At 46.4% G+C, this 21,928-nt stretch overlaps 1 long non-coding RNA gene across 1 annotated transcript; it reads right to left on the bottom strand.

Annotated features, from left to right (window-relative positions):
• Positions 1–3,194: 3,194 nt before the first annotated feature.
• LOC116970690 lies at positions 3,195–21,730 on the bottom strand. The gene is made up of 3 exons (XR_004411267.1): positions 21,451–21,730; positions 7,891–7,900; positions 3,195–3,206 (listed from the first exon to the last, which is right to left on the bottom strand). It is a non-coding gene; the product is annotated as an uncharacterized LOC116970690 (long non-coding RNA).
• Positions 21,731–21,928: the final 198 nt, after the last annotated feature.

Raw genomic sequence — 21,928 nt, 5'->3', positions numbered from 1 at the left:
GCACCTTTTAAACTTTAGACAGAGATAAGGCGCATAACAGGGCCTTAAGCCCACCGGGTCCGTGCCGACCAGGGATTATCCCATACACTATCACTATCCACTATTACTACACACCAGGGACAATTTACAAAATTTTTACTAAAGACAATTAACAAACAAACTTGTACGTCTTTAGAGTGTGCGAGGGAACTTAAGCACCTGGAGAAACCACACGGGGTCACAGGGAAATATACAAAGTCCGTACAGGCACACCCATGGTCAGGATCAAACCCAGGTCGCTGGTGCCATAAGACAGCAACTTTACTGTTGCACTACTGCCGCCCCTAAGACTAGATTTCAGAACCCATGTTGCTGGACTTGTAAGACTATTATATTACCTGCAATGCTATCGTGGACCCTATTCCATGAAGACAAAGTTCTCAGAGTTTGATAAGGGACTGACAAATGAAGCCAAAGCTGCTTTGCTCTGGGTCAACTGGATTTTTGGCTGGGCAGCATAGTTTAATTTTGATTGGCATTGTCAAAATGACCCCATGCAAGTAAAGGACATTATCATACTTACAATGGCATACTTCCTACAGCACACAATAAAGTAGACTTGAATTAGACTCCTGCCATTGCTTGACTATTGGTTTGGCTGAGATTTATCAGATCTCAGTTTCCTTACCGGTGAGTGGGGCAGACTAGCAGATCATATGTCAAGCCTTGGGGTTGCAAAGTGTCTAACAGCTGGGTTTTAGTACAGCATGTAGTCATGAACTTATGTAAACTTGGATTTGAATAATCTGGCAATGCAGGTGAGAGTCTGATTCACTGCACTTTAGTTCACAGGCTGTGATGGTGCCACAGTGACCATTATACAAGTTGGTGACTGCATACATAGCTTCCCAGAGCCATGCGGCAGGAGTATCGCGGCGAACCAGGGGACTGTGGTGAGTGAAGAAATTGGCAAGAGGAAGGGGACCATGGAGTGGAGAGCATGGGAACTGTGGGGACCATGGAGAGCGTGGGGACTGTGAGGACCATGGAGAGCGTGGGGACTGTGGGGATCATGGAGGGGGTGGGGACCATGGAGAGTGTGGGGACCATGTGGAGAGCGTGGGAACTGCGGGGATCATGGAGAGCGTGGGGACCATGGAGAGCATGGGAAATGACGAGAGTGTGGGGACTATGGAGAGCATGGGGACCATGGAGAATGTGGGAACGACGAGGGCATGGGGACAGTGGAGAGCGAACGGCCTGTTGAGAGGAAGGGGGCAGTGGAGAGAGTGGGGAGCATGGGGAGTATTGGGACAGTGAAGAGCAAGGAGGTCCATCGAGAGCGTGGGGACTATCGAGAGGGAGGGGGCCGTGGAGAGTGTGGCGACTGTTGGTAGCGAGGGTACCTTCAAGATGGATTGTTGAGAGCGAGGAGGGCCATCAAGAGCTACCAGGCAGGAAGTCGCCGAGAACGATGGGAACACCCAGTAAGATGCCAGGTGCTGCCACGTGTGGCATCACGCAGAAGATAGGACTGTTCGGTCATCTTTAACTTTGTTGGCGCTGTGAGGTTTTGCTACATGATTTAACCAGGTTGTATGCAAACAAGGCATTTCACTGTACCTAGACACATGTGACAATAAATTATTTTTAAATCATCGACATCCTCATCCCAAGCTATGTGAGACTGAACCTAATCTTAGGCCTCAAAAATCCCATGTTTAACTTTAATATTGAACTAGACTACGTGGGACCCGTTGGGTCCCATGTTCACATTGGAGGGCTTGCCCCCAATGCAATATTTCAACTCTCCACCAATTCCAATATTGGTGCCTTCCTGGAGCGGTGTTGTGGGCCGAAGGAACTGGTTTCCAGAGGGCTAGTATGGACATTGTGGGCGGAATGGATTCTTGGGCTGGCAGCTCAGTCACTCAGGGCTGGTGGGTTGGCAGCTCATTTACTCAGGGCTGGTGGGTTGGCAGCTCAGTTACTCAGGACTGGTTGGCTGGCAGCTCAGTCACTCAGGGCTGATGGGTTAGCAGATCAGTCACTCAGGGCTGGTGGGCTGGCAGATCAGTCACTTAGGGCTGGTGGGCTGGCAGCTCACTCATGGCTATTCCTTGAAATTCCATTCCAGGCAGAATGCAGGCCACCAACGTCAATTTCACAGTATTTCAGGCAGAGTGCAGGCCACCAAAGACAATTTCACAGCATTTCAGGAAGAGTGCAGGCCACCAAAGTCAACTTCACAGCATTTCAGGCGGAGTGCAGGCCACCAAAGTAAATTTCACAGCATTTCAGGAAGAGTGCAGGCCACCAAAGTAAATTTCACAGCATTTCAGGCCGAGTGCAGGCCACCAAAGTCAATTTCACAGCATTTCAGGCAGTGCAGGCCACCAAAGACAATTTCACAGCATTTCAGGCAGAGTTCAGGCCACCATATTCAATTTCATAGCATTTCAAGCAGAGTGCAGGCCACCAAATTGCCAAACAACTCATTGCATTTTCATTAAGGTTTAACAAATCATTTATTGCAAGTACATTGCAGACTCACAGTTCAGTTGATTCACAGCTTAGAATCACAGTTGTAGACTCTCTCTTGCAATCTGCCAGTGCGACTGACTCAAGATCCGAGGTTTTATAGTCCTGCCTCCCGGAAGGGGCGTTACCTTAATCATGGTGATTGACAGGCGAGAGGACCAACCAGCTGATCTCAAGATTTTTTAAACTCTCATAACTTTTTTATTTTTAATTGATCGGAAAAATCCTCAGGGCTGCCGTAGCGGAGGAGGACTGTGAGTAAGATGGCCAAAAATCATAGCGATATATGGTAGAGTTTTTTCTAAAATCAATATACAGCGCAGACAGCAAGTGGTCAAGATTAGACTTTTTATTATATAGATGTACAATGGAGAGTTTCTTTCTTTAATCATCTGTTTGTGTCTTCATCTTCCAGTTTTGGGAGGCAACTCTCAGTGAAAGCAGACGTCGAAGTTAAAATTCACCACATGCTACAATACACCAACTCAATCTTTGTAGATTGAGCGAAGATCAAGTCCTCAGACTTGGCCCAGAACACCTGATCTGCATGTCAGCATTGATTTCTCCCCTCCTATATGCTTCTAATTCCTCGACTATCTACAACAAGCAGTTCAAGGCACTGGTTAAATACAACCAACACAGTGTCCATTCATTTACGGGAACGAAAAGTGAATCAATGTCAATGTCTTCTCTTAGGCCGATGTATAATGTGGTTGTTGTGATGTTGAGTGGGCTATGTTCGGCAGGCAATATAGTTTGCATGTATGACACCATGTAAATTGCTCGTTTCTAAGCTTCCCCCCCAGTCTAGTTTCAGTAAATCACTGAATCAAGCACTTGAAACAACTAAATTTTATTTTAACAAAAGCTCATTACAGTTGAACTACCGTACCTATTCCAACGCGGGTTCGATCCTCGTGTCTGCCTGTTCAAGCCCTCTAGGCCTTGCTCAATCAGAGACACTCCAGAAGTTCACGCAGTCCCAAGCGCTCTCCCAGAAGATCGAGGCTGAATATCTTGGTAGCGGACTTTTATATGTCCTGGGACCTCGAGGGGCCGAACCGCATGAGGGTGGTCGCTTAATAACCCAATTACAGATATCGATTAACCACATACATAACAGACATTCCCCATACCCAATAATACAATAGCTCCATACATTGTATTAAAAACGGACTTTGTAAGGAAGCCAACTTAGAAACATTTATCTTGATCTACAGGAAACTCAGACAAGGCTCAATACCTCATCCAATCAACACTCGGCAAAGTCAAACTCTGCAACATTATTTACAATTATTTACAAGGTGTATGTCTGGTTTGCAGCCATCCAATCCATTCTATGCATTTTGCACCTAATTGACAGGGCTGGCAGATGTACTCATTCTTTGCTTGCAAATTGTATCTAAGCTCTAGACACACTGGCACCTCTTCGCAGCTTGTCCCAGCGCTTCAGAGAGCAATTCCAATTGACCAAATCTCCCAGCAGCCCTGAAGCTTTTACACCATTTTGAAGTCCTAGCCTCTCCAATTTAGCCAGGATTAACATTCAGACTCCCAAACCAAATTCCTGATTCTGAGATCTGTCATGGGAAGTGATTACCAGGTATACAGAGAAAGATATTTAAGGAAGATAGACACAAAAAGATGAAGTATCTCAGCAGGTCAGGCAGCATCGGTGGAGAAAAGGAATAGGTGACATTTTGGGTTGAGACCCTTCTTCAGACTTCTTCATCCAGTCAGAAGAAGGGACCAGAGAAGCTGTCCGACCTGTTCAGATATTCCAGCTTTTTGTGTCTATCTTCAGTTTACACCAGCATCTGCAATTCCTTCCTACTCATAAAATATTCAAGGATATGCTCAACGCCCCCTTGAAAAAATGCAAGGGGACACGGTGACGCAATGGTGCAGAGTTGTTGCTTTACAGCGCCAGAGACCTGGGTTCATTACTGACTATGGGTGTTGTCTGTACGGAGCTAGTACATTCTCCCTGTGACCGTGTGGGTTTTCCCTGGCTCCAGTTTCATCCCACATTCCAAAGACATTCAGGTTTGTAGGTTACATGGATACGGGGATCGCTGGCTTGATGTTTCTGCACTGTATGTCTAAACTAAATGACGTAAACAATGGCCCACCTAGCTCCTGGGTCTAACGAGCACCTGACCACTCGGTGTGGAGCAGGATCATTCAGGGTGGTGTTGAGAAACTCCATGCATTGGGAGCACATAGAGGCCCCGTGTAAATGACAGAAGGAGTGGACTAAAACTACCCATCCTTCCCTCTGTCAACCACTTCCTGCCCCATCTGTGAGGACAATAGACAATAGCCAATAGACAATAGGTGCAGCAGTTGGCCATTCGACCCTTCGAGCCAACACTGCCATTCAATGTGATCATGGCTGATCATCCCCAATCAGTACCCCGTTCCTGCCTTCTCCCCATATCCCCTGACTCCGCTATTTCTAAGAGCTCTATCCAGTTTTCTCTTGAAAGTATTCAGAGAACCTGCCTCCACCGCCCTCTGAGGCAGAGAATTCCACAGACTCACAACTCTCTGTGAGAAAAAGTGTTTCCTAGTCTCCGTTATAAATGGCTTATTCCTTAATCTTAAACTGTGGCCGCTGGTTCTGGACTCCCTAAAGATCTGGAACATGTTTCTTGCCTCTAGCGTGTCCAAACCCTTAACAATCTTATATATTTCAATTAGATGCCCTCTCATCCTTCTAAACCCCAGAGTGGACAAGCCCAGCCGTTCCATTCTCTCAGCATATGAATGTCCCGCCATCCCGGGAATTAACCTTGCAAACCTACGCTGCACTCCCTTAATAGTAAGAATGTCCTTCCTCAAATTAGGGGACCAAACCTGCACACAATGCTCTAGGTGTGGTCTCACTAGGGCTCTGTACACCTGCAGAAGGACTTCTTTGTTCCTTATTCGATTCCTCTTGTTATAAAGGCCAACATGCCATTCGCTTTCTTCACTGCCTGCTGTACCTGCATGCTTACTTTCATAGACTAATGAACAAGGACCCCCAGATCCCGTTGTACTTCCCCTTTTCCCAACTTGACGCCATTTAGATAGTAATCTGCCTTCCTGTTTTTGCTACCAAAGTGGATAACCTCACATTTATCCGCATTAAACTTCATCTGCCATGCATCTGCCCACTCCTCCAACCTGTCCGTCACCCTGCATTCTCATAGCATCCTCCTCACAGTTCACACTGCCACCCAGCATTGTGCCATCTGCAAATTTCCTAATGTTACTTTGAATCCCTTCATGCAAAACATTGAAGCGTACAAATTAGCCAGAAAAAGCAGCCTACCAGAGGAGTGGGAGAAATTCAGAGACCAGCAGAGGAGGGTAAAGGGCTTAATTAGGAAAGGGAAAATAGATTATGAAAGAAAACTGGCAGGGAACATAAAAACTGACTGCAAAAGCTTTTATAGATATGTGATGAGAAAAAGATTAGTTAAAACAAATGTAGGTCCCTTGCAGTCAGAAACAGGTGAATTGATCATGGGGAACAAGGACATGGCAGACCAATTGAATAACTACTTTGGTTCTGTCTTCACTAAGGAAGACATAAATAATCTGCCGGAAATAGCAGGGGACCGGGGTTCAAATGAGATGGAGGAACTGTGTGAAATCCAGGTTAGCCGGGAAGTGGTGTTAGGTAAATTGAATGGATTAAAGGCCAATAAATCCCCAGGGCCAGATAGGTTGCATCCCAGAGTACTTAAGGAAGTATCCCCAGAAACAGTGGATGTATTAGTGATAATTTTTCAAAACTCTTTAGATTCGGAAGTAGTTCCTGAGGATTGGAGGGTAGCTTATGTAACACCACTTTTTAAAAAGGGAAGGAGAGAGAAAACGGAGAATAACAGACCAGCTAGTCTAACGTCGGTAGTGGGGAAACTGCTAGAATCAGTTATTAAAGATGGGATAGCAGCACATTTGGAAAGTGGTGAAATCATTGGACAAAGTCAGTATGGATTTATGAAGGGTAAATCATGTCTGACGAATCTTATATAATTTTTCGAGGATGTAACTAGTAGAGTGGATAAGGGAGAACCAGTGGATGTGTTATATCTGGACTTTCAGAAGGCTTTCGACAAGGTCCCACATAAGAGATTAGTATACAAACTTAAAGCACACGGTATTGGGGGTTCAGTATTGATGTGGATAGAGAACTGGCAGGCAGACAGGAAGCAAAGAGTAGGAGTAGGGTCCTTTTCACAATGGCAGGCAGTGACTAGCGGGGTACCGCAAGGCTCAGTTCTGGGACCCCAGCTATTTACGATATATATTAATGATTTGGACGAGGGAATTGAATGCAACATCTCCAAGTTTGCGGATGACACGAAGCTGGGGGGCAGTGTTAGCTGTGAGGAGGATGCTAGGAGGCTGCAAGGTGACTTGGATAGGCTGGGTGAGTGGGCAAATGCATGGCAGATGCAGTATAATGTGGATAAATGTGAGGATATCCACTTTGGTGGCAAAAACAGGAATGTAGACTATTATCTGGATGGTGGCCGATTAGGAAAGGGGGAGATGCAACGAGACCTGGGTGTCATGGTACACCAATCATTAAAAGTAGGCATGCAGGTGCAGCAGGCAGTGAAGAAGGCGAATGGTATGTTAGCATTCATAGCAAAAGGATTTGAGTATAGGAGCAGGGAGGTTCTACTGCAGTTGTACAGGGTCCTGGTGAGACCACACCTGGAGTATTGCGTACAGTTTTGGTCTCCTAATCAGAGGAAAGACATTCTTGCCATAGAGGGAGTACAGAGAAAGTTCACCAGACTGATTCCTGCGATGTCAGGACTTTCATATGAAGAAAGACTGGATAGACTCGGTTTGTACTCGCTAGAATTTAGAAGATTGAGGGGGGATCTTATAGAAACTTACAAAATTCTTAAGGTGTTGGACAGGCTAGATGCAGGAAGATTGTTCCCGATGTTGGGGAAGTCCAGAACAAGGGGTCACAGTTTAAGGATAAGGGGGAAATCTTTTAGGACCGAGATGAGGAAAACATTTTTCACACAGAGAGTGGTGAATCTCTGGAATTCTCTGCCGCAGAAGGTAGTTGAGGCCAGTTCATTGTCTATATTTAAGAGGGAGTTAGATGTGGCCCTTGGGGCTAAAGGTATCAGGGGGTATGGAGAGAAGGCAGGTACAGGATACTGAGTTGGATGATCAGCCATGATCAAATTGAATGGCTCGAAGGGCCGAATGGCCTACTCCTGCACCTATTTTCTATGTTTCTATGTTTCTATTGATGTATATTGTAAATAGCTGCCGTCCCAGTACCGAGCCTTGCGGCACTCCACTAGTCACTGCCTGGCATTCTGAAAGGGACCCATTAATCCCTACTCTTTGTTTCCTGTCTGCCAACCAATTCTCTATCCATGTCAGCACTCTACCCCCAATACCATGTGCCCTAATTTTGCCCACTGATCTCCTATGTGGGACCTTATCAAATGCTTTCTGAAAGTCCAGGTACACTACATCCACTGGCTCTCCCTTGTCCATTTTCCTAGTTACATCTTCAAAAAATTCCAGAAGATTAGTCAAGCATGATTTCCCCATCATAAATCCATGCTGACACAGACCGATCCTGTTATTGCTATCCAAATATGCGGCTATTTCATCTTTTATAATTGACTCCAGCAACTTCCCCACCACAGATGTCAGGCTAAGTGGTCTATAATGCCCCTGTCCCTTAGGAAACCTGAACGGAATCCTCTGGAGACCTTGCGCCCCACCCAAGGTTTCCGTGAGGTTCCCGGAGGTTTTGGTCACTCTCCCTAATGGTGGAAAGTGGTTTCCGCGTAGTCGAGGCTTCTTCTATTTTCCTGCGACTATTAAAAAAAAAAAAAAACCTGCCTCGACTAAAAATAGTTTGCCGTTTGGTCGAAGCCAGTGGAGTGGGGTTGCTATTTACTTACAGGCAGTCGAAGGCAATCTCCTTCGCTGACCGGCCATTTTGATTGGCTCATTGGAGTTTTCAGGTCCTAGAAGATCCGCCGGAAAGATAAAATGCCCGCTAACTTTATTAAACTTTTCCACTCCTTCTCCACCCCCCCCTTCTCTCCCCTTCTCGCCCCTTCTCTCCCCTTCTCCCCACTTCTCTTCCCCTTCTCTCTCCCCTTCTCTGTCCTTCTCTCCCCTTCTTTCCCCTTCTCTACCTCCCTCCCGCGCTCTCTAAAGGACTAACCGTGCTCTGTAGCAGCCATTTACCTTCCTCTTCATTGTGCAGACAGCGCTCCTCCGCTGTCCCTGGCCCCCACCTTCGCGATGTGTTTGTGTGTGTGTGTGTGTGTGTGTGTGTGTGTGTGTGTGTGTGTGTGTGTGTGTGTGTGTGTGTGTGTGTGTGTGTCTGTGTGTGTGTGTGTGTGTGTGTGTGTGTGTGTGTGTGCGGTCGGTAGCAAAGATCCTGTAGGATCTTTGGTCAGTAGATGCAGCTCACGCTTCGGGCGAGGCTTTGCAGGCAAGTGACCAAAACCTCTGGCAACTCATGGAAACCTTGGGTGGGGCGTAAGGTCACCAGAGGTTTCCGTTCAGGTTTCCTAAGTGGGACAGGGGCATTATTCCTTGTTTTCTCTCTCCCGCCTTTCTTAAAAAGTGGGATAACATTAGCTACCCTCCAATCCACAGGAACTGATCCTGAGTTAGAAAATTGGAAAATGATCACCAATGCATCCAAGATTTCTAGAGCCACTTCCTTAAGTACCCTGGGATGCAGACCATCAGGCCCTGGGGATTCATCAGCCTTCAGTCCCATCAGTCTATCCAACACCATTTCCTGCCTAATGTGGATTTCCTTCAGTTCTTCCGTCACCCCAGATCCTCTGGCCACTACTATATCAAGAAGATTGTTTGTGTCCTCCTTAGTGAAGACAGATCCAAAGTACCTAATCAACTCATCTGCCATTTCCTTATTCCCCATAATAAATTCACCTTTTTCAGTCTTCAAGGGCCCAACTTTGGTCTTAACTAATATTTTCCTCTTCACATACCTAAAGAAGCTTTTACTATCCTGCTTTATGTTCTTGGCTAGCTTACCTTCGTACCTCATCTTTTCTCCCGGTATTGTCTTTTTAGTTATCTTCTGTTGCTCTTTAAACATTACCCAAACCTCTTGCTTCCTGCTCATCTTTGCTACGTTGTATTTATACGCTTTAATTTTTATACTGTCCCTGACATTCCTTGCCAACCATGGTCGCTCCTTACACCCCTTGGAATCTTTCTTTCTCCTTGGACTGCAGTTCCCTCGTTGACCTCTTTGTGCTCCAAATGTATATTTTTGAGGTTCTCAATAGCACGCTGAAAGATCCTCCTCAGAATCCATAAAACCAGACTAGAAACAAGTCATCCGCAATCCAGAGGGATCATCTCAGAGGAAAATAGCTTAAAAATTCCCTTAGAGCTCGTACAACTTGTGCTGGATGTTGTGGGGTAATCTACAGCGGGGCTAAATTGTGAGTAACTTAAATTCACTTCAACACTATTGATTTTACTTGATTCGGTTTGCAACAGCTGGAAACTGTGTAACTATGAAGGGACACTGAATCACTGAAACCACACGAGAATTGTGTTATTCATATGAAGAAATCCCAAGGATCCTGCTAGCTTTGCAGGGTAATGACAGGAAACTCTGGTGATTTCACCCTTGTTAACCATCCAAAGTCCAGGCAATTGGTGATGTGATCAAAACTGAGTAAAAAGATCTATTTGCAAAACAATTAATAGATACAAGCAATATTTTTGACAAGAATGTGACGGATGGGTCAGGTATTAAGCCTGTGGAGGGCCTCACCTACAATGTTAATTTGTTGGGTCATACTCCTGTTTATAACATGGATAATGTTGCTTAGCTGCTGAAATAGATCTTACTCTGGGGCCTCTGTTTACAGGTGAAACGCACTACACATCTTTTGAATAGTTTAATGTTACACATTACATTACATTTAGTTATTTCATGTGGTCATAGAGCCCATAATGTAATACAGCGCGGAAACAGGCCCTCTGGTGCATCATGTCTTTGCCGATCTATACTAATCCCATTTAACAGATCCCATTTATCTGCAGCCTTTCATCTCTTGGCTATTTAAGTGATTGTATGGACAATTCCTAAATGTTGTTTGTGTACGTGTCCACAAACCCCTCAGGTAATGCATTTTAGATTCCAACCACTATTTGGATGAAAAAGTGCTTCCTCAGATCCTCTAAATCCCATGTTCCCTCGAGATTTAGACTCCTCTGTGCTATGGAGTTGAGAGCTCAGAAACCAGCCATTCAGTCCAACTAATCACTTTTGATATTTACAATCCACTTAAATCTTCTTCCATGCTTATTATCTGATCCCATCAGTGTAATCTTCCCAGGAGAATATCTCATTGATAATAGCAGGGAATTTGTGATTATCATTTATGCAATGGCTCGTAACCAGTTACCAATCCTCTTTTTGGATTTGGTATCTTAGAAGGAGATGAATGAGTTTGTCCTTCAAAAGAGCCACAGGGATCGCCGTGAATAAAGTTCTGTGGTCATTTAATATAATATTGGCAGCATGGGAGCGCAAGACTGTTTGCCCATTGTCATCATCTCTGCATGCAATGAATGACAACTGCACTGCTGATGGCAGCATTTAATTACTTTTGGCTAACATCATCTTAAAGAAAGCCTTCAGCGATTAAAGACTGAATTAACAATGAGGCATAATGTGGTTGGAGAGATTAAAGGGATTTCTTATGAGTTAAAACTGGACAATGGACATGTTGTAAATCCTGGGATACCCTGGCAGGAGTCACAACATGTCTGTTATTTTCTCTTTCCCAAGTCTGCGTTAACTGTTGGACATTAATTAGATGGAAAGTTGGGTGTTGGCACGTGGAGTTTAATCCAGACAAGGATGAGGTTGTGCTCTATTGATGACAAAATTCCGGGAAGACACAGATGGTAAATGGTAAGGACTTGATTTAAAGCCCTGTCCCACTGTATGAGTTCATTCAAGAGTTCTCCCCGAATTTGCCCTGATTTGAACTCGGAGATTTACCGTAATGGCCGCCCATAAGTACTCGGGGCTCTCATGGACATTTTTCAACATGTTTAAAAATCTTTACGAGTCTTCCCGAGCTTACCTGCCTTTAGCGAGTCTTCCCGAGTACCTGCCGTTGGCGGTACGAGCTGCTAAGGGACGTCCCCGAGCTCCGACGTACCCGCTACGTTCATTCTACATGCTTACCACGTGTTTGGGTTTTTTTTAAACTCGGGAGAGCACTTGAATGAACTTGTACAGTGGGACAGGGCCATTTCAGAGACAAAGTCTCAAAGTAGCAACATAGGTAGATGAGGTGATAATGAAAGGAATTTTTATATGCTTTCCTTCATATGGTAATGTTTTAAGTCTTCAAGATGGGACATCAAGTTGCAGCTGGATTTCAAAGTTGGTCAGGTGGCACTTGGTACTCTGCGTGCAGTTCTGGTCACTGCACTTCAGGAAGGATGTGGTAACAATAGAAAAGAGTTGAGTAGAGATTTGCCAGGATGTTACCTGGAATGGAGGGCTGTAGAAATAATGAAAAATCAAATAGAATGGGTTCATTTTCTCTGCAACATAAAGGGCTAAGTTTTGACCTTTCAGAAGTTTACAAGATTATGGGGGGTATAGATAGGATAGATAGTCAGAGTATTTTCCCAGGTTAGGAAATCTAGAACTAGAGAGAATAGTTTTAGGGTAATTCTTCAGTAACTGTCTACTTTGATGCTGTATATAAGGAAAATTTGTAATTCTATCCCATTTCTTTTTTTTCTATATTGTTAATAAACATAATCCTCATAAATGAAGATTAAACCTTTTTGGCTGCAACAGGCCTTTGTGTCTGGCTGGAGTTTGAGCTGGAACTGCAGTTGGTTGCAAAGGCCTGTTGCAGCCGTTGTCTCTTCCTGTGACCCGATGTCCCTCTGCAAGCCTGGCCCTCTTCAGCCCTTGTTCTCCGGTTGAGTGGAAGGGGGGTCTTTATGTCCGGCTGAAGCTGCAGACGGAGCTGGAGCTGCTGGAGATGGAGATGGAGCTGGAGCTGGAGTCCGGGAGATTGGGGGTAAGTGATGGAAATTACCGTGGCAGACATGACAGATTAATACCTCCTGCAGCCGGACTCTATGGCACAGAGGATGTCCCTGGATTTTCTCACCAGGCCCCTGCGCAGCATCTTCCTCTGTACACTTCCCCCAACCCCCACCACATCTCCCATTCCCAGTCCACGGGCGTGTTCCTGTTCACTGGGAGTAACCTTGCCCGTTAGTTCCGTTAGTTGATCTAAAGTCTTGTGTTGGGGGAAACTTTTACTTTTCTATGCGTGGGAGGGGGGCAGGAAAAGGGGGAAACCGTTTCCCAGTCTCTTCCTGGCGGGGACGCGACTATTTCTCAGAGTCGCATCCTCGCCCCCCACCTCGCGGCCTACCAGCTGGATCGGAGCGGCCTTTCCTGCCGGGGACCGGGAACCGGACCAGGGCTGCTACAGCGGCGGCGCAGAACTGGAGTCACCGTGGAGCGGGCGATGCCTACCTGGGTCGCCGTTTGGAGCTCCGGAGCATTGGGCCGCTGCTCCAACATCGTGGAGCTCTGGTGCGGAGAGCTTCCAACGCGGGCGGCGCTGACCATCATCGTGGAGTCCTGGGGCGCCTTGCAGAGGGTCTCCAGCAGCAGTCTCCACCCGGCGCGGCCTGCGGATTTTGGAAGCCGCCGACTCCGGTAGGAGGGGGCCGACTCTGGTGTCCACGCCGCTGAGGACGTCCCACAGCCCCGACGTCGGACTTACAACACCCCAGCGAGCGGTCCTGAACATCGGGCCGCCCGTAGCGGCAACTGCGGAGGCCACGGTGAGGCCCTGACCACGGGGAACAATGGAGGAAGAGACTGACTTTGGTGCCTTCCCACACAGTGGGAAACTTTGATTCTGCTGTGTGGGGATGTTTTATGTCAAACCCTATAGTGTGTTGTGTCCCTTTTTTTATTGTATGGCTGTATGGGAATTTCATTTCACTGTGCCATCTGGCACATGTGATGAATAAATCTATCTTGTATCTTCATCCACGGGATAATTGCCGGGATTCCTGTCCATGCACATTGTTTGCAGATGATGTGAATAACTCTAACACTAGACCTAGCCCAAGCACTAACCCTAGCCCTAGCCCAAGCCCTAGACCTAACCCTAACCTAGTCCTAACCCTAGCCCTAACCCTAACCCTAACCCTAGCCCTAGCCCTAACCCTAGCCCTAAACCTCGCCTTAACCCTAGTCATAGCCCGAGCTCTAACCCTATCAAGAATAGAGGATTATTTTAAAGGGTGATAAATATTTTAATTATTAATACCTACCATTTAAAATATTTTCATTTCAGATTGATCCCCCCATTAAATAAATATGCCCATTTGAAATGTCACAAGTAACCATCGGGCCATGCAGTTTTCCGGGGGGTGGGGGTAGGGTGGAAGTTAATAATGATTTAAAGATACAAAATGGATTCCGCTGAAACTAAGAAAGGCTTTCACCGTCTTCTATGAAATTGCTAAGCTAGCAAAAAAGCACCAACCTTTGTGTTCATTACATTAACAAAGCTAGCAGACTGTTGATGTTCCCTTTCAAATAACATAAGCGAGATAACAAGCACCATGTAAACATTGAGAGAGAATTCAGACTCTAAGATTATAATGTGCGTCATAAGTAGAAACAAACAAAATGCTTGCTCTGCAGAAATATATAATTCTCATCTATATATATAACTAAATGTCTGTTCTTGACCGGTTTTGGCCATCTGTGCTGCGATTTCCGAGAGAACGCCGCCACCTACGGCCGTCATTTTTGGCCACCTTGCTCAGAGCCCCCCTCCTGCGCATGTGCGCCTAGGATTTTTTCCGTCGGTTAAAAATGTCACAGATATTAATGTTTTTACAAAATTCCCCATTCTCTGTGCTGCCCCCGCTGGTGGCAGGGGGAGGGACTATAAAACCAGGAAGTGGTGTGCCACACAGTCTCTTCAAGATGGAGGAAGGCAGAGGGTCACGTTTCTCTGAGCTGTGAATAACACTGAACACATGTCTACTCAAATGTGAGTGCCCTTAGTGGTTCTAAAATGCTTGCAAAAAGTGTCTATTGGTTCTAAAGCTTTCAAAAAATGTCTATTGGTTCTAAAGCTTGCAAAAAGTGTCTCTATTGGTTCTAAAGCTTGCAAAAAATGTCTATTGGTTCTAAAGCTTGCAAAAAAGTGTCTATTGGTTCTAAGGCTTGCAAAAAAATGTCTATTGGTTCTAAAGCTTGCAAGAAAATGTCTATTGGTTCTAAAGCTTGCAAAAATTGTCTCTATTGGTTCTAAAGCTTGCAAAAAATGTCTATTGGTTCTAAATCTTGCAAAAAAATGTCTATTGGTTCTAAAGCTTGCAAAAAAATGTCTATTGGTTCTAAAGCTTGCAAAAAATGTTTATTGGTTCTAAAGCTTGCAAAAAAGTCTATTGGTTCTAAAGCTTGCAAAATGTGTCTCTATTGGTTCTAAAGCTTGCAAAAAGTCTCTATTGGTTCTAAAGCTAGCAAAAAATATCTATTGGTTCTAAAGCTTACAAAAAAAGCGTCTATTGGTTCTAAAACTTTCAAAAAAAGTGTCTATTGTTTCTAAAACTTGCAAAAAAATGTCTATTGGTTCTAAAGCTTGCAAAAAAATGTCTATTGGTTCTAAAGTCTGCAAAAAAATGTCCATTGGTTCTAAAGCTTGCAAAAAAAATGTCCATTGGTTCTAAAGCTTGCAAACAAATGTCTATTTGTTCTAAAGCTTGCAAAAAGTGTCTCTATTCGTTCTAAAGCTTGCAAAAGTGTATCTATTGGTTCTAAAGCTTGCAAAAAATGTCTATTGGTTTTAAAGCTTGCAAAAAATGTCTATTGGTTCTAAAGCTTGCAAAAAAATGACTATTGGTTCTAAAGCTTGCAAAAAATGTCTATTGGTTCTAAAGCTTGTAAAAAAATGTCTATTGGTTCTAAAATGGTTCATACTAGCGCTCCAGAAAGCCCCCCCCCCCCCCACCCCCACTCCACTCCACTCCACTCCCGTCCCCTGGTTGGCTTGGGTGTATCTTGAAATTGAAAGGCACTACTTACTGCAAATGGTGGCATGAAGTTGAAAGGCACTCCTTACTGCAAATGGTAGCTTGGGAGCTTTGGCTTGAAGTTGAAAGGCACTATTACAGCAAATGGTGGCTTGGTTGCTTTGGCTTGAAGTTGAAAGGCACTACTTACTGCAAATGGTGGCTTGGTTGCTTTGGCTTGAAGTTGAAAGGCACTACTTACTGCAAATGTTGGCTTGGGTGTGGCTTGAAGTTGAAAGACACCACTTACTGCAAATGGTGGCATGAAGTTGAAAGGCACTACTTACTGCAAATGGTAGATTGGTTGCTTTGGCTTGAAGTTCAAAGGCACTACTTACTGCAAATGGTGGCTTGGGAGCTTTGACTTGAAGTTGAAAGGCACTACTTCCTGCAAATGATGGCTTGGGTGTGGCTTGAAGTTGAAAGGCACTACTTACTGCAAATGGGGGGCATGGGTGCATTGGCTTGAAGTTGAAAGGCGCTACTTACTGCAAATTGTGGCTTGAAGTTGAAAGGCACTACTTTCTGCAAATGGTGGCATGATGTTGAAAGGCACTACTTACTGCAAATGGTGGCTTGGGTGCTTTGGCTTGCAGTTGAAAGGCAGTACTTACTGCAAATGGTGGCTTGGGTGCAATGGCTTGAAGTTGAAAGGCATTACTTACTTCAAATGGTGGCATGAAGTTGAAAGGCACTACTTACTGCAAATTGTGGCTTGAAGTTGAAAGGCACTACTTACTGCAAATGGTGGCATGAAGTTGAAAGGCACTACTTACTGCAAATGGTGCCTTGGGTGCTTTGGCTTGAAGTTGAAAGCACTACTTACTGCAAATGATGGCTTGGGAGCTTTGGTTTGAAGTTGAAAGGCACTATTACTGCAAATGGGGGCTTGGTTGCTTTGGCTTGAAGTTGAAAGGCACTACTTACTGCAAATGGTGGCTTGGGAGCTTTGAAGTTGAAAGGCACTACTTACTGCAAATGATGGCTTGGGTGTGGCTTGAAGTTGAAAGACACCACTTATTGCAAATGATGGCTTGGGTGTGGCTTGGGTGTAGCTTGAAGTTGAAAGACACCACTTTCTGCAAATGGTGGCATGAAGTTGCAAGGCACTACTTACTGCAAATGGTGGCAGTTGCTTTGGCTTGAAGTTGAAAGGCACTACTTACTGCAAACGATGGCTTGGGTGTGGCTTGGGTGTGGCTTGAAGTTGAAAGGCTCTACTTACTGCAGATGGTGGCTTGGGTGCAATGGCTTGAAGTTAAAATGCATTACTTACTGCAAATGGGGGCGTGGGTGCATTGGCTTGAAGTTGAAAGGCACTACTTACTGCAAATTGTGGCTTGAAGTTGAAAGGCACTACTTACTGCAAATTGTGGCTTGAAGTTGAAAGGCACTACTTACTGCAAATGGTGGCTTGGGTGCTTTGGCTTTAAGTTGAAAGGCACTACTTACTGCAAATTGTAGCTTGGGTGCTTTGGCATTAAGTTGAAAGGCACTACAAATGGTGGCATGAAGTTGAAAGGCACTACTTACTGCAAATGGTGGCATGAGGTTGACAGGCACTACTTACTGCAAATGGTGGCTTGGGTGCTTTGGCTTGAAGTTGAAAGGCACCTCTTACTGCTAATGGTGGCTTGGGTGCATTGGCTTGAAGTTGAAAGGCACTATTTACTGCTAATGGTGGCTTGGTTGCTTTGACTTGAAGTTGAAATGCACTACTTACTGCAAATGGTGGCTTGGGTGCTTTGGCTTGAAGTTGAAAGGCACTACTTAATGCAAATGGTGGCATGAGGTTGACAGGCACTACTTACTGCAAATGGTGGCTTGGGTGCTTTGGCTTGAAGTTAAAAGGCACTACTGTAAATGCACTTACTTCCTGCTTGCACTGTATATTGATTTTAGATAAAATGCTACCACTTACGGCTGAGATTTTTGGCCATCTTACTCAGTCCCCCTCCGCTGAGCAGATGCAGAGAATTCTTCCCATCAATGAAAAATAAAAGTGTTATTAGTTTTTTTTTAAATGTTGAGAATCTCTCTCCTGTCAATCACTCCATGAAAGCCACACCTTTTCCGGTGGGGGGGGAGGGGTTATAAAACCCGGAAATGTGGGTGTGGCTCAGTCTCTGCAAGATGGAGGAGGGAGAGGTCACGACTCACTGTCTTTAGTGGCTTTGCACCCTACTTCAAATGGTATGAAACTGTACTTGAATTTGGTGGCCTTATACCCTGCTTGAAATAGAATTTCAAGGATTAGCCGTGAGTCAACTACCAGCCCACCAGCCGTGAGTGAGTGAGTTGCCAGCACAACAGGCTTGATTCACTGAGACGCCAGCCCAAGAATCCATTTGGTGCACAATTTGCATACTAGCCCTCTGGAAACCAGTCCCTTCAGCCCACAACACCCATACTAGCGCTTCAGAAAGCCCCCCCCCCCCCAACTGGCCACCAATATTAGAATTGGTGGAGAGGTGAAATATTGCGTTGGATGACCAGCCCTCCTGTGTGATGCTGGGACCCAACGGGTCCCACTTAGTCTAGTCTATATAATAAAAACTCTGATCTTGACCACTTCCTGTTTGCACTGCATATTGATTTTAGAAAAAACGCTACCAGTTACGGCTGTGATTTTTGGCCATCTTACTCAGAGTCCCCCTCTGTTGTGCAGGACAAGAGGATTTTCCCCTTCGATTAAAAATAAACAAGTGTGCCATTGGAATAAAACTAGACATAATATATTTTTTTAATTCAAATGCTCCCATGGATATAAACACACTCATAATGTACATCTTGGAAACATCTTAGGTGGCACAGTGGCATAGGGTGGCAAAGTGCCGCAGCAGTAGAGTTGCTGCCTTACAGTGTCAGAGAACCGGGTTCGGTCCTGACTATGTGTGCTGTCTGTATGGAGTTTGTACGTTTCCCCTCTCTCAGCGTGGGTTTTTTCCGGGTTCTCCGGTTTCCTCCTACACTACAAAGACATACTGTAACTGTAGGTTAATTGGCTTCGGTAAAATAGTCCACTGTGTGCAGGATAGTGTTAATCCGGGGCAAGAGAGCTAGTGTTCGTGCTAGGCTGAGAGCTAATGCTAGCCGGCCGGCTCTCCAGTCTATCCTACTCTCCAACGTCCGCTCCCTAGAAAACAAACTGGACTACATCCAACTACAGAGGACTACTCAGCGAGAGACTAGGGACTGCTGTGTCTGTGTTTTTACAGAGACATGGCTCAGCTGTTTACATCCTCCCCCCAGTGCTAATGCTAAGGAAGCGCTAGCTGTACGTTATGGAGCTATATGCAATCTACAAAACACACACCCAGAAGGACTGTTTATCGTCGCAGGAGATTTCAACCATGCGAATCTCAAAACTGTGCTTCCTATATTTTACCAGCATGTGGACTTTGTGACGAGAGGGGAGAAGGTGCTAGATCTTGTTTACACCAATATGCCCAGCGCGTACAGGGCAGAACCCCGCCCCCAACTCGGATACTCGGACCACATCTCTGTCATGCTAATTCCAGCATACAGACCGCTTGTCAGATGCTCTAGACCAGCTAAGAAACAGTTGAAGACCTGGCCAGCAGGACCCATCTCTGCTCTCCAGGACTGTTTTGAGTGCACTGACGCAAAGCGAGCGCATGCCCGGAAAATCAACGGCCACTTCAGTGACAGCGGGGCCACACGACAGTTGTGGCAAGGCATCCAAGACATCACCAACTACAGGACATCAACACCAGCCTGTGACAGCGATGCCTCTCTGCCGGATGCGCTGAACATGTTCTGCACCCGGTTTGAAGAACAGAACGACGTGGTGGCGAGGAAGTCCACCCCCCCTCCCGATGACCAGGTGCTATGTCTCACCACAGCTGATGTGGAAAAATCATTGCGCAGAGTCAACCAGCGTAAGGCTGCTGGCCCGGACAATATCCCTGGTAGAGTGCTCAAACGGTGTGCAGACCAGCTGGCAGATGTTCTCACAGACATCTTCAATATCTCCCTAATCAGCGCCACCGTCCCAACGTGCTTCAAAACCACCACCATTGTTCCTGTGCCCAAGAAGTCACCTGTGTCCTGCCTCAATGACTACCGCCCAGTCGCACTCACCCCCACCATCATGAAGTGCTTCGAAGGCTGGTCTTGAGGCACATAAAGGAGGAGGAGGAGCCATCTTGGGGAATGGCTGCTAACCAGCAGCCGTCCATTTAATTCACTTTTTTTTTGTAGTTCTAGTGAGTCCTGTGTTTTGTTTGTGGGAGAAATAGACTTTGTAAGTTGGGGAAAGGGGGTAACTATATTTCTAGGTCCCTACCTGGTCGGTGAGGCAGCTTTTTCTCCGGGCTTCCACGTCGACCCGTCCTCGTGGCCTACCAGCGGGCGTGGAGCGCCGTTTACTGCGGGGACCGCCCAGCACCTCGGCTTTGGTGGCGGCACAGCGCTGGAGCGCTATCGCTGAGCGGAGCGAGCGATGCCTTGCCTGGGTCGCCGCGCTGGATCGACGTGCTGGAGCTCCGGTGAGCTGTGACCGCCGAGTTCAACACCTCCGGGCTGCGGGTCTGCGGAGCGGAGCGGGCGGCGCCGACTTCAACATCGGAAGCCTGGGAGCTCCAAACCAGCGCGGCCTTGTCGGCTTCGGAAGCCGCAGCCTCCGGTAAGGAAGCGGCCATTCCAGGTGGCCCAGCCGCTGACTCTCCCGACTCCGGGGCAACAGCACTCGGCGAGAACGGCCAGGAACATCGGGCCTCCATAGAGGCAACAGCGGAGGCCTCAATAGGCCTGACTTTGGGAGAACTGGGGATGGGGACTGGACATTGTGCCTTCCCCCACAGTGGTAACCATTGTGGGGGGATGATTTTTGTGTGTAAGTGATTATTTTAGTTTGTGTCCAAGATGTCTGTCTGAAGGGAGAGTGTACGCTGGCGCGGTTTAGCTGCCGCTGCTCTCTCTTCACATTGTGTTTTTGATTTTTTTTTGTCTTTGGATCGAATTCTGTCTTTAATTTGTGTATTGGTGATGTCTTTATTATTTATATTACTCCGATTATATGTTTTTTTACTCTTGTTAAATTCTGTAAGGTGTCCTTGAGACTTTTGAAAGGCGCCCACAAATAAAATGTATTATTATTATTATTACATAAAGACCCTCCTGCACCCCGCCCTGGACCCCCTGCAGTTTGCGTATCGTTCCAACCGCTCCACTGATGACGCCATCACCACTGCCCTTCACCCACCTGGACAAAAAGGACACATACGTCCGAATGTTGTTCATAGAATTCAGTTCAGCATTCAATACTATCATCCCCCAGAACCTGACCAGAAAGCTGAGCCTACTGGGCCTGAACACCACCCTCTGCAACTGTATCCTGGAATTCCTGACGGGGAGACCCCAGACAGTCTGGATCGGGAGAAACACCTCCAGCACCACCACACTGAGCTCAGGGCCCCCCCAGGGCTGTGTGCTCAGTCCATTGCTGTCCATACTGCTGACTCACGACTGCACAGCGGTGCACAGCTTGAATCTCATCATCAAGTTTGCCGATGACACGACCGTGGTGGGTCTCATCAACAAGAACGACGAGTCAGCATACAGAGAGAAGCTGAAACAACTGACAACTTGGTGCATAGTCAACAACCTGTCTCTGAACGTAGACAAAACCAAAGAGATGGTTGTAGACTTTAGGAGAGCACAGAGGGACCATGCGCCACTGGACATCGACGGCTCCCCAGTGGAGATTATGAAGAACACTAAATTCTTTCACCTGGCGGAGAACTTAACCTGGTCCCTCCACACCGGCTCCACTGTGAAGAAAGCCCAGCAGCGTCTCCACTTCCTGAGGAAGCTGAAGAAAGCCCACCTCCCGCCTCCCATCCTCCCCGCATTCTACAGAGGGACTATAGAGAGCATCGTGAGTAGCTGCATCACTGCCTGGTTTGGAAACTGCACCAGCATGGACCGCAAGAACCTGCAGCGACTAGTGAGGACAGCCGAAAAGATCATCGGAGTCTCTCTCCCCACCATCTCAGATATCTACACCACACGCTGCATCTGCAAAGCAACCAGCATTGCGGAGGACCCCACCCACCCCTCACATAAACTTTTTCCCCCCCTCCCAGCTGGCAGAAGGTACCAAAGTATACGGTCCCTCACATCCAGACTATGTAACAGCTTCTTCCCCCAGGCCATCCGACTCCTCGATGCTCAGGGACTGATCAGAATACGCCCCCCCCCCCCCCCCCCCCCATCTCTGCTGCTACGTAAACTCTGCACTGCACTCTTG

This window comes from Amblyraja radiata, chromosome 3 (genome assembly GCF_010909765.2).
Source record: "Amblyraja radiata isolate CabotCenter1 chromosome 3, sAmbRad1.1.pri, whole genome shotgun sequence".
Lineage (NCBI taxonomy): Eukaryota > Metazoa > Chordata > Chondrichthyes > Rajiformes > Rajidae > Amblyraja > Amblyraja radiata.
This window is presented reverse-complemented; position numbering and strand designations above follow the sequence as displayed.